Source organism: Dipodomys merriami, unplaced genomic scaffold (assembly GCF_024711535.1).
Source record: "Dipodomys merriami isolate MVZ:Mamm:240054 unplaced genomic scaffold, mDipMer1.0.p SCAF_2073, whole genome shotgun sequence".
NCBI lineage: Eukaryota > Metazoa > Chordata > Mammalia > Rodentia > Heteromyidae > Dipodomys > Dipodomys merriami.
The window spans coordinates 8,404-20,142 of NW_027203464.1; the positions used below are offsets into that span (position 1 = coordinate 8,404).

General features: G+C 38.0%; 1 pseudogene; it reads right to left on the reverse strand.

Moving 5' to 3' along the window:
• Positions 1 to 10,362: 10,362 nt before the first annotated feature.
• On the reverse strand, positions 10,363 to 10,462 carry LOC138833438 (U6 spliceosomal RNA; annotated as a pseudogene).
• Positions 10,463 to 11,739: the final 1,277 nt, after the last annotated feature.

An 11,739-nucleotide genomic window follows, 5' to 3' on the forward strand; every position in this document is an offset into this window, starting at 1 on the left:
GATATAGTGTAAGAGAATTCATTATTGAACATATGAGCTTTAAGAGCTTTCTAAAAGATCCATTATTTATTGTTACCCAACATTAGGAAAAAATGTATAATTCAGTAGTAAAATAGAAGTCCTTTTCATGACTACTTAAATTTCTTGTTTTTTTTTTTAAAGACACTTGTTTTCATCTAAAAAAGTAGGCCTGTCTATTTTCTTCATGTGATTTTTATCATTGAAGGTGCTTAATGAGAAGTCAAAATCTGTTAGTAGTCCTTTGCAATCAATTTTCACTTTTTCCTCTTGGAGAATATAATGATCAAAGCAATAGTTCAGAATCAGCAAGCAATATTTCAGAATCATGCTTCCAGTGCAAGTGGCACCAGAAAGTAATCCTCAATACCAGTTTCCACAAAGTTTTCTCACAGATACAATTGGCCTGCCTTCTCTAGCTGCTTTCCTAGCCTGGACCTATTCTTTCATTGTACAGGAAAAGTGTGATTCAAATTATTTCAGTCAGATCTGTTACTAGAATTATCAGGATTTAGATTCTTGTCTGTAATTTGGTCAAAGCTATGCCTCTTTATGTAGGCTACTAAAATGTATTTACGAATTTCAAGTAAATACATAAATTTGATTTCCATCTCTTTAAAAAAATAAAATTTTGTTTGCCCTATAAATTGATCCGAAGCATGGATTTTATGGCTAGCTAGGTCATTGCACACCTGTCTTTCTTCCTCTCTCTCTTTCATAGTTCTCATAGATAATATGATTGCTGCATAATTATCCTCATTTATTTTGCTTTTATATTTTTGGTTGCATCATTTCACTTTCTGCTCTGCCATTTCCCAAATCATTTATATAGAAAGCATTATTTCATATTTTCTCATTCCTAGAATAAGCTGCACCTGAAGACACCACTGGCCCTCATTTTCAGTCTGTACTTTGAATACGGAGGAAAATCTTTCCTCTGCTCTCCATCAATTCCCTACTCTCCAGTTAGAATAGTTTAGAATAGTAAAAAGGGAAAAAGAGAAAATAAATCATGGTGAAAAACTCATGGGGTATTTCTGACCAGTTCATCCAACGTGACCTTTTAGGGAACTACATAGACACCTCATTCCGACTGGCTCTCAAAGTCTCTGGTTAGGCAATTCTGATGAAGATGAGGAACAAGATGAAAAAGTGAGGAATGGTATCAATTGCAAGAAAAAAATGGAGAAGGATCCAAGCAAATTTCTTCTTTGGGATGCTTAAAATAATCAGCTTACTACAGTGTGGAGACTACTTTCCAAAAAGGCCACTCATATGCATATGAGGGATGATGATGAGTATACCCCTCTTCATCGGGAAGCCTACAGTGGACAATTACCCATTGTTCGTGAGTTGGTGGCTCAAGTGACACATGCAATAACTGTAGATGGCTGGATACCCCTGCACAGTGGATATACGTGGAATAATACGAGTGGCTTCTTTCTTACTTCATCATGAGGCAGATACCAATGCCAAAATTAAAGACCTCTTTTTTTTTTAATTTTTTAATTTTTTAATTTTATTTTATTTGAGAACATACTGTACAGAGGGGTTACAATTACATGGGCAGGATAATGCATACATTTCTTACCAAGCATTGCAGCCTCCTCCTTTGTTTACCCTTCACCTCCCTTCCCAGCCTCCCCCCTCCCCCCACCCAATCATACCCCCCTCCCCCCCCCACACCGACATTGTAAAGCTTGCTATGACATGACATTTTGTAATTCCCCTTGTTACAACAGGTCTACCTGAATCCTTAAACGACTTGTTTGTCCCCATCTCCTCCACATGTTATACTGACATCAAATAAAGTGAAAGCGGGGGTTACACTGTGGGGGAAAGACATACAAAGCAACAAAGAAATAATCTTATAAATGCGTTAGAAACACATGCATGAAAGAAACGAAAACATTAAAATACATATTTAAGGGTTCGTTTTCCTAACATCACATTATCTGATCTTTCCCGCTTGACTCATACCTATACTAGATATTGCAAATAAGGGAAACCATGGGACCTATGTTTCTTTGGGCCTGGCTTACTTCACTTAATATAATTTTTTCCAAGCCTTTCCATTTCCTAACAAATGGGGAAATGTCATTCTTTCTGATGGAGGCATAGAATTCCATTGTGTATATATACCACATTTTCTTGATCCATTCATCTACTGAGGGGCTTCTGGGTTGGTTCCATATCTTAGCTATGGTAAATAATGCTGCAATAAACATAGTTGTGCTGGTAGCTTTAGTGTGGTCTTGTTTGTATACATTTGGGTAAATGCCCAAAAGTGCGATTGCTGGATCATAGGGGAGATCTATGTGAAGTCTTTTGAGGAACCTCCATACTGCTTTCCAAAGTGGTTGAACAAGTTTACATTCCCACCAACAATGAAGTAAGGTTCCTTTCTGTCCACATCCCCTCCAGCGTCTGTTGTTGTTAGAGTTCTTGATTTTTGCTGTTCTAACTGGAGTGAGGTGATATCTCAATGTTGTTTTGATTTGCATTTCTTTTATGGCTAGGGATGTTGAACATTTCTTCATGTGTCTAATGGCCATCCTTCTTTCTTCTTCAGAGAAGCTTCTCTTTAAGTCTTTCGCCCACTTATTTATTGGGCAGTTGTTTCTTTGAGGATTTGTTGTTGGGTGGTTTAATTTTTTGAGTTCCAAGTATATTTTAGATATGAGACCCTTGTCCGTTGTATGGCTAGTAAAGATCTTCTCCCAATCCGTGGGCTTTCTATTGATCTTGCTAGCTATGTCATTTGCCCTGCAGAAGCTCTGCAACCTTATGCAATCCCATTTGTCCAACCTTTCTTTGATTTGTTGTGTTTCCGGGTCTCTATTCAGAAAATTTCGGCCTGAGCCAAGGAGACCTAGGGTTTCTCCTATTCCATCCTGTAATGTTTTCAGAGTGTCTGCTTTGAGTTCAAGGTCTTTGATCCATTTGGAGTTGATTCTGGTGCAGGGTGATATATAAGGATCTAGCTTTAGTTTTCTACATGTAGTTAACCAATTTTGCCAGCACCATTTACTGAAGAGGCTGTCTTTCTTCCATTCTATTGTTTTAGCTTCCTTATCGAAGATTAGATGGCTATAGGTCTGTAGGTTCATTTCTGGGTTTTCAATTCTATTCCATTGGTCCTGAGGTCTGTTCTTATGCCAATACCAAGCTCTTTTGATTACTATGGCTTTATAGTAGAGTTTGAAATTTGGTATTGATATTCCTCCAGCAGTGTTCTTTCCGTTGAGAAGTGTTTTTGCTATTCGGGGTCTTTTATTGTTCCATATGAATTTTTGGATTGCCTCTTCTATTTCCTTGAAGAATGAGGGTGGAATTTTGATAGGTATCGCGTTGAATTTGTAGATAGCCTTGGGAAGTATTGCCATTTTCACGATGTTAATCTTGCCAATCCAGGAGCATGGGAGGTTTTGCCATTTTTTAAGTTCTGTGTTGATTTCCTTTCTCAAGATTTTAAAGTTTTCATCATAGAGGTCCTTCACTTCTTTAGTTAAGTTAATTCCTAGGTATTTTATTTTTTGTGGGGCTATTACAAATGGAGTTGCATTCCTAATTTTAGCCACACTTTTCTCATTGTTGGCATACAGAAAAGCCATTGATTTTGGGGGGTTAATTTTATAACCTGCTACTTTGTCAAAGTTTTGAATCAGCTTGAGTAATTTGGGAGTGGAGTCTATGGGATTCTTTAAATACAAGATCATGTCATCTGCAAAGAGGGAGAGTTTTATTTCTTCTTTCCCTATTTGGATCCCCTTTATGTCTGCATCTTGTCTTATTGCTGTAGCTAGGCATTCTAATACTAGATTGAAGAGAAGTGGAGAGAGTGGGCATCCTTGTCTTGTTCCTGAGTTAAGAGGAAATGGCTTTAGTTTTTCACCATTGAGTATAATGCTGGCTGTAGGTTTGTCATATACAGCCTTTATTGTATTGAGGAATGTTCCATGGATTCCTAATTTTTCCAAAACCTTCATCATAAAGTGGTGTTGGATCTTGTTGAATGCTTTTTCTGCGTCTATTGAGATAACCATGTGGTTCTTGTTCTTGCTCCTGTTGATGTGATGAATAATATTAATTGATTTGCGTATATTGAACCAGCTTTGCATCCCTGAAATGAATCCTGTTTGATCGTGTTGTATGATTTTTTGGATGAATTGTTGAAGTCGATTTGCCAAAATTTTGTTGAGAAGTTTTGCATCGATGTTCATCAAAGAAATGGGTCTATAGTATTCTTTCTTTGATGAGTCCCTGCCTGGTTTTGGGATGAGGGTTATGATGGCTTCATAGAATGTGTTCGGTAGTGAGCTTTCTTTTTCAATTTCATTGAAGAGTTGGAGGAGAATTGGTGTGAGTTCTGCTTTGAAGGCCTTGTTAAATTCCGCTGTAAAACCATCTGGTCCTGGACTTTTCTTAGCTGGGAGGTCTCTTATTGCTGTTTCTATTTCAATGCTTGATATGGGCCTGTTAAGATAGTTTAACTCATCTTGGTTTATTTTTGGCATGTCAATATTTGCTAGGAAGAGGTCCATTTCTGTCAAGTTCTCGAACTTATTAGCATAAAGTTTTGAGAAGTATTCCCTTATAATGTTCTGAATCTTGGTTGTTTCTGTGGTGATGTTTCCATTCTCATCTCTGAGTTTATTAATTTGGGTGTGTTCTCTTCTTTTTCTGATAAGATTTGCTAAGGGTCTGTCAATTTTGTTAAGTTTTTCAAAGAAACAACTCTTTGTTTTGTTGATTCTTTCTATAGTTTTTTTGGATTCTAATTCATTTAATTCTGATTTAATTTTGATTATTTCTTTCCGTCTACTGGATTGGGGTTTACCTTGCTGCTCTTTTTCAAGGAGGTTTAGATGTGTCATTCAATTGCTAGTTTTAGATCTCTCCAATTTGTTGATGTAGGAGCTCAGAGCTATAAACTTGCCTCTGAGTACTGCCTTTGCTGTGTCCCAGAGGAGCTGGTAATTTGTGTGTTCATTTTTGTTGAATAGCATGAACATTTGAATTTCCTTTCTAATCTCTTCCATGACCCACTCTTGATTCAGCAGTGTGTTGTTCAGCCTCCATGTGATACCGGACTTTCTTTGGTGGCTTTTGGTGTTGAGTTCTAATTTTATTCCCTTGTGATCAGAGAGAATGCAGGGTATAACTTCAATGTTTCTGAATTTAGACAAGTTTGCTTTGTGGCCTAGAATGTGGTCTATTTTAGAAAACGTTCCATGTGCTGCTGAGAAGAACGTGTATTCTGATGCTGCTGGGTGAAATGTTCGGTAAATGTCTGTTAAGTCTAGTTGATCTATGCAGCTGTTTAGATCTGCGGTTTCTCTGTTGAGTTTTTGCCAAGTTGATCTGTCTAGTGGGGAGAGTGGTTTGTTAAAATCCCCAACAATTAATGTCTTTGGATCTATATGGGATTTGAGGGAAAGTAGTGTTTCTTTGATAAATTTGGGTGCTCCATTGTTTGGCGAATAGATATTTAGAATTGTAATATCCTCCTGAAAGAGAGATCCTTTAATTAGTATGTAGCAACCTTCTTTATCTCTTCTCACGATTTTTAATTTGAAGTCTATTTTATCTGATATTAGGATTGCAACTCCCGCCTGTTTATGAGGGCCGTTTGCTTGGTAGATTTTGTTCCAGCCTTTAACATTGAAAATGTGTTTGTTTTTACGGGCAAGATGTGACTCCTGCAGGCAGCAGATAGAAGGGTCTTGTTTTTTAATCCAACTAGACAGTCTATGTCGCTTAATTGGAGAGTTCAGTCCGTTAACGTTAAGAGATAGGACTGAGAGGTATTTGGGAGTTCCTGCCATGTTATCTACCTTCTTGGGGGCTGTGAAATCTGGGTTCTTCCTATGGTTCTTTGATTCTCAGTTTGGGTGCAGTTGTTGGCTTTTATTGTGGTCTTGTTTGTTTTCTATGTGTAGGACATCTTTAAGAATCTTTTGTAGGGCTGGTTTGGTGGAGATGTATTGTTTCAAGTTTTCTTTGCTGTGGAAGGTTTTCATTTGGCCTTCAGTTATAAAGGAGATTTTAGCTGGGTACAGTATTCTTGGTTGATAGTTGTTTGTTTTTAGGGCATGGCATACATCATTCCAGGCTCTTCTTGCTTTGATTGTCTCTGCTGAGAAATCTGAGGTGATTCTAATTGGTTTCCCTTTATAGGTGATTACCCTTTTCTCCTTGACAGCTTTAAGGATCTTTTCCTTGTTCTGAGTTGATCCTGTGTGTATTATAATGTGACGGTGGGATGTCCTATTCTGGTCTGGTCTATTTGGGGTTCTAAAGGCTTCTTGTATCTGAATAGGCCTATCTTTTTGGATGTTTGGGAAGTTCTCTGCTAGGATCCTGTTAAACAAATTTCCTAGACCATTAACTTCTGTTTGTAGGTGCTCCTCTACACCCATTATCCTTAAGTTAGGCCTTCTGATGGTGTCTTCCAGGTGTTGGATAGATCTATCACATTTCTTGGACTTGTCTTGGATGGTTGTATGTTCTTTCTCTATAATATCTAGGCTGTCTTCAATCCCTGAGATTCGATCTTCTGCATGGTCTAACCTGCTGTCAAGACTCTCTACTTTGTTTTTAATCTCTTTTCCTTCTAATTGGTCAGCTTTGATAGCTTCAAGTTCTTTGTTGAAGCTCTGTTTTAGGTCTTGTATGAATTTCTTTACTTCCTTAATTTGGTGTTCAGTGTTTGTCCTCAAATCACTTAGTTGATTGGATATGGTTTCTTTGGACTCCCATTCCTTGTGTTGGGTTCCATTCAGCATTCCCTTTGTGGTCTCCCTGACTTCCTTCAGCTCTTTGTTAATGGATTCTATGGATGCCTTTAGTGATCTTTGTGTGTTCTCTACCTGGTCTCTCAATTCCTGTATTACTCTTTGTTTAGCTTCCTCACGTTCGTGGGATTCCTGCAGTTCTCTTTGCGTGTTTCAGCCTGCTCACGCCATTCCTCCCTTTCTCTTTGAGTATTCTCAAGTTGTTCACGCAAATCCTGTATCAGTTTTTGAGTAGCTTCCTCACGCTTATGATATTCCTGTATAAACTTCTGGGATGCCTCCTCTCTCTCCCTCTCACGCTCATACAGAGTCCTTTGTAAGTTGTCAAGCTTCTCATTTATCATGTTTGCCACCAGTGTTTGTAGAGCTATTTGGGAACTCTCCTCTGGATTGTTCATTATCTGATCTGTCCCCTGATTATCAAGATTGGGAATTGAGATACCCGGATTTGCCATTTTTCTTGTGTTTTTCTGGCTTACTCTGCCCATTTGAGATGAAGATAGTACCAGTTTTGTGCTAGAACACTATCTTAAGGCAACCATCAACCAAAGTTTGCATTTGTACAGTCAATAGTCTACAGATACAATCTAGTTCCACAGATACATCTATTCAACATCAAACAACTATATTTTAAAGGACTTTGAACCGCAGAAAAGAATTTGGAAAACCAGAAATTATTAGGATTAGGGAGAGATGTGGGTGAAAAATAGGAATAGATTGGTGTGGGGAGGCACAGGGAGAGTTAACTATGTCCTAATCACAATTCAGGAAATGGATTGGGTAGGATGCAAGTAGAGAGAGAGAGAAAAAGAAGAGAGGGATAGGGGAATGAAAAGAGACCAGAAAAAAAATAGAAACATAAAAATTAATGTTATTGTAGAGATTAAAAGACCATCTATTTAGAGAGGAATGTGAATATGTTGTGAGAAAGGGAGGGACATAGAGGAGGTGTGAAAAACTTTAAGGATGGGAAAGGGAGAAGAAAAGATCAGAAGTTCAGTAGAGCTAGACAAAAAACAAAAAGATAATTAAGAAAGAAAGAAAAAGAGAAAGAAGATAAGAAAAGAAAGGAAAACGCTCATTTACATATTCCTAAAATAAAAATTATAAGAGGAGAAAAAACAAAAAAAAAGTTACTGGAAATCAATTATTTTTTCAGAAGAGGCAAAAATTAAAGATTAATAAAAGTTTTAAAAGAGAAAAAAAATTATATATATATATTTAAGGTAGCAAAAAACAAAAAACAAACAATAAAAAAGAAAAGAAGAAGAAAAAAAGAAAGAAAAAAAAGGAAAAAACGAAAAAAGAAAAAAAAAAGTCCTTTGATTTTTTTTGGGGGGGGGGAGGGGTGGGAAGAATCCTGTATCTCCCTTTTGTCTGTAACCAGCCTTTTGTTGGAGTCTCTGGTCAGCTTGAGGTCCTGTGGCTTGATTGGTTTCTTAAGTCGGTTTGTTGGAAGAGGCAGAAAAATGCTCTGCTTTACCCAAGATTTTGAGATCCCCCTCCCAGGTTAGTTTTCTAGGAGGGTGATCTGCTTTGAGAATCACAAAAGAGGGGTATGCAGTGGTGAGGCTAAATTCTGGGTAGAGTTGAGGCCTTTCAACAATCAGTAGCTTTTTCCTGGGACTGTTTTGTGCAAAAAAAAAAAAAATCTCCCAGAGCCCAGCCTGGAGCAGTTCTCAGGGATTCTGTTTTTCAATTGATTGTTGAGGCTGCTAGAGGGAGGGGCAGCCTCTGGCTCTGGTTACCCAGTGAGGGAAGCCACTCCAATGGCTGGCGCCTGAGCTGGGTGACTTTTCCCTGGATGGAGCCGAGTCTGGCAGGTCACTTTGCCGTTAAGTTCTTGTGACCTGCTAAATGACTCGTTTTATTCCAAGGCCTGGGTTGGAGCTGGCAGCTCCTCCGAGCTTTGTTGGTATCCAAGATGGAGATCACTGGTGCTGGGGGGGGAGGGGTGGCTTTCCCTCCTCTGATCCCTAAGAAGGAGTGAGGAAGTCGGGCTTCTACTCACGCCGAGTCTTGGATCCTGGGTCGTCTCTGGTCTGCAAGCTGCAGGATGAAGATGTCCGCTCTTTGTTGGTTCTTGCTGGTGTTGAGTAGAATCTGCTCGCCCGTTGCGTCTGGCTCCTTCGTCCCGGACTCTGTGTGAGCGCTCAGGTATGGCCCCCGGCTGTGGTCTCCGCTGCTTTTGACCCTGCCGCTGCCGTCGCTGCGGCGGCTGCTGGTGAGCACTCAGGTGCTTCTTTTTGCCTTGGCTTCCCCTCTCTTGTCTAACTCTCTGTCCTGTGATGGCACACTTGGTGTGATTCTCTGGCTTAGGACTGTTCACTGGAACTCTAAAATTGCTTTCTATGCGAGAGCTTGTTCAGATTCCAGCTTCTCCTCCGCCATCTTCCCCCTTCATTATTTCAAATTAAAGACCTCTTGACCCCCTTGCATCTTGCTGCTCAGAACTGAGACAGAGAAGATATGCTGGAACTCTTTCTGTTGAACCATTCTGTCAAACCAGGCATGAAGAACAACTTGGAAGAAACTGCATTTGATATTGCCAAAAGGATAAGTATATATCACTAACTCTTTTAAGTTGTGGAAGATCGTACAAATTGTTCTCCTAAGTCCTAATGGTTCGGCTAAGTTTCTTAAATTTCAAAAATGCCAGTCCATCCATTGTGTCCATACAAAATATTTTCACAATCCAAATAACAGCAATGTCTTTTTTTTTGGTCCGTCGTGGGGCTTGAACTCTGGGCCTGGGCACTCTCCCTGTGCTCTTCAGCTCAAGGCGAACTCTCTACCTCTTGAGCCACAGCTCCACTTCCAGTTTTCTTGTGCTTTATTGGAGATAAGTGTCTCACGCACTTTCCTGCCCAGGCTAGATTTGAATTCGAATCCTCAGATCTCAGCCTCCTGAGTAGCTAGGATTACAGGCGTGAACCTCCAATGCCCAGCAACAGCAATAACTTACTGTAAAAATTCACAGATTCCATTTAATTCTTCCAAGTGAATTGCCTGCCTTTGATGTTAAAATGTATTCAAGAGTTTTTGTATACATCTATAATGAGTTCTACAGAATTTGTTATTTTTTAAATCAGAAATAATTTTAACTTATCTGTTGAAATGAGTAGTAGAAAAACTAAAGTATTTCTGGTGCTTGTCTGAAAAAGTATATTTTTAAAATATTCTATATTCTATGTTTGTATAATGTCAATAATCTATTTCATTCTCTCCTAGATATACTCTGAATTTGACATTGTTTTATAATATATAGGTTCATTATTGTGTCCTCTCAGATTGCATTCCATATAGAAACAGTTTAAGATTCCTTTTTTCCTAGGTCCTTATAGTATTATATTTCTTTGGGATAAAATGACAATGATGCCTAATTTCAAAAGTTTTGTAAAGGTTTTGCTATGTAAAGGCCTTTCTAAGTTGAAGACTTAATACACTGATGTCAAACTAACTTTTAATTATATGAATTATGTGGATTATTGCACTTGTAATTTTGTAATTAACTTTTCACTTTTTCATTTTTTGCATCTGAAGAAGGAAAAATATGGAATACTTCACAAGTTTTCATATCTTCCTTGTGCAAGTGCCATGTTAATCTCTGTATTGTTATAATTTGGGTATATGTGCTGCTGAAACATGTAGTATCCTCTAAATTTAAGTAGTTAATGATGCAATCTTTATACAGGCTTATGTCCTTGGGTGCCTATTTGTAACAAGGAAAACTTATTATTCCCAACAATGCTATTGATCTTATTTCCCTAAAATTCTGAGAATAGTGGGGAAAATGATATTGTTCAGTCGATTGCTCACATTTGCAAAATTTGTTTTGTTTTTTTAATTTTTTAATTTTTTTAATTTTTATTGTGAAAATATTGTACAGAAGGGTTACAATTACATGGGAAATATAATGAGTACATTTCTTATCAAGCATTGTAGCCTCCTCCTTTGTTTTCCCTTTCCATCCCTTCCCATCCTCCCCCATCCAATCCTCCCCGCTACACCCCCCTGCACCAAAGTTGTAAAGTTCATTTTTCGACATAACGACTTGTTTATCTAATTGTTGCAATATGTCCACCTCTATCCCTATTTAAACGATTTGTTTTTCCCTTTCCCCTCCACAAATTTTACCGACATCAAATACAGTGAAAGCAGGGGTGATACTGTGGGGGAGGGACATACAAAACAACAAAGAAATAATCTTATAAATGCGTTAGAAGCAATCGCATGAAAGAAAAAAAAACATTTAAATACATATCTTAGGGTTCATTTCCCTTACATCACCTTATCTGACCTTTTCTGCTTGACTCAGACATATACTAGATATTGCAAATAAGGGAAACCATGGGACCTATGGTTCTTTGGGCCTGGCTTACTTCACTTAATATAATTTTTTCCAAGCCTTTCTCTTTCCTAACAAATGGGGCAATATCATTCTTTCTGATAGAGGCATAGAATTCCATTTTGTATATATACCACATTTTCTTGAGCAAATTTTTTTGTCAATGACTTTTTAAGTCTTTTTCATTTGGGATTTGACAGTACTTTCAAGTATTTATAGCTAGGTCCAAAGATGATGGTTTTTCAAGTACTTATTTATCAACTGAGTTAGATTTGTGGAGCTAATGGATTCAAAGTAAGCCTGGCATAAGAGCTACTTCTAAACTTCTGCAACTGAAATATTCCAAAATGAGGTGTTACTGGCACAAATGTCTACCTGACCTTTTATCCTTCTTCCATGTAGGAACGGACCAACTAGAATATCTTACCCTGACAGCATATATTGTCTTACTGGAACAAACGTAATCTTAGTTACTAGGGATCATAGAGAGATGAACAGTTCAGACAGAACTGTTCAGACTAGAAGGTATTTTGTCAAATTTTAATTCTTAGTTATACCTACCATTTCAAAAGTAGC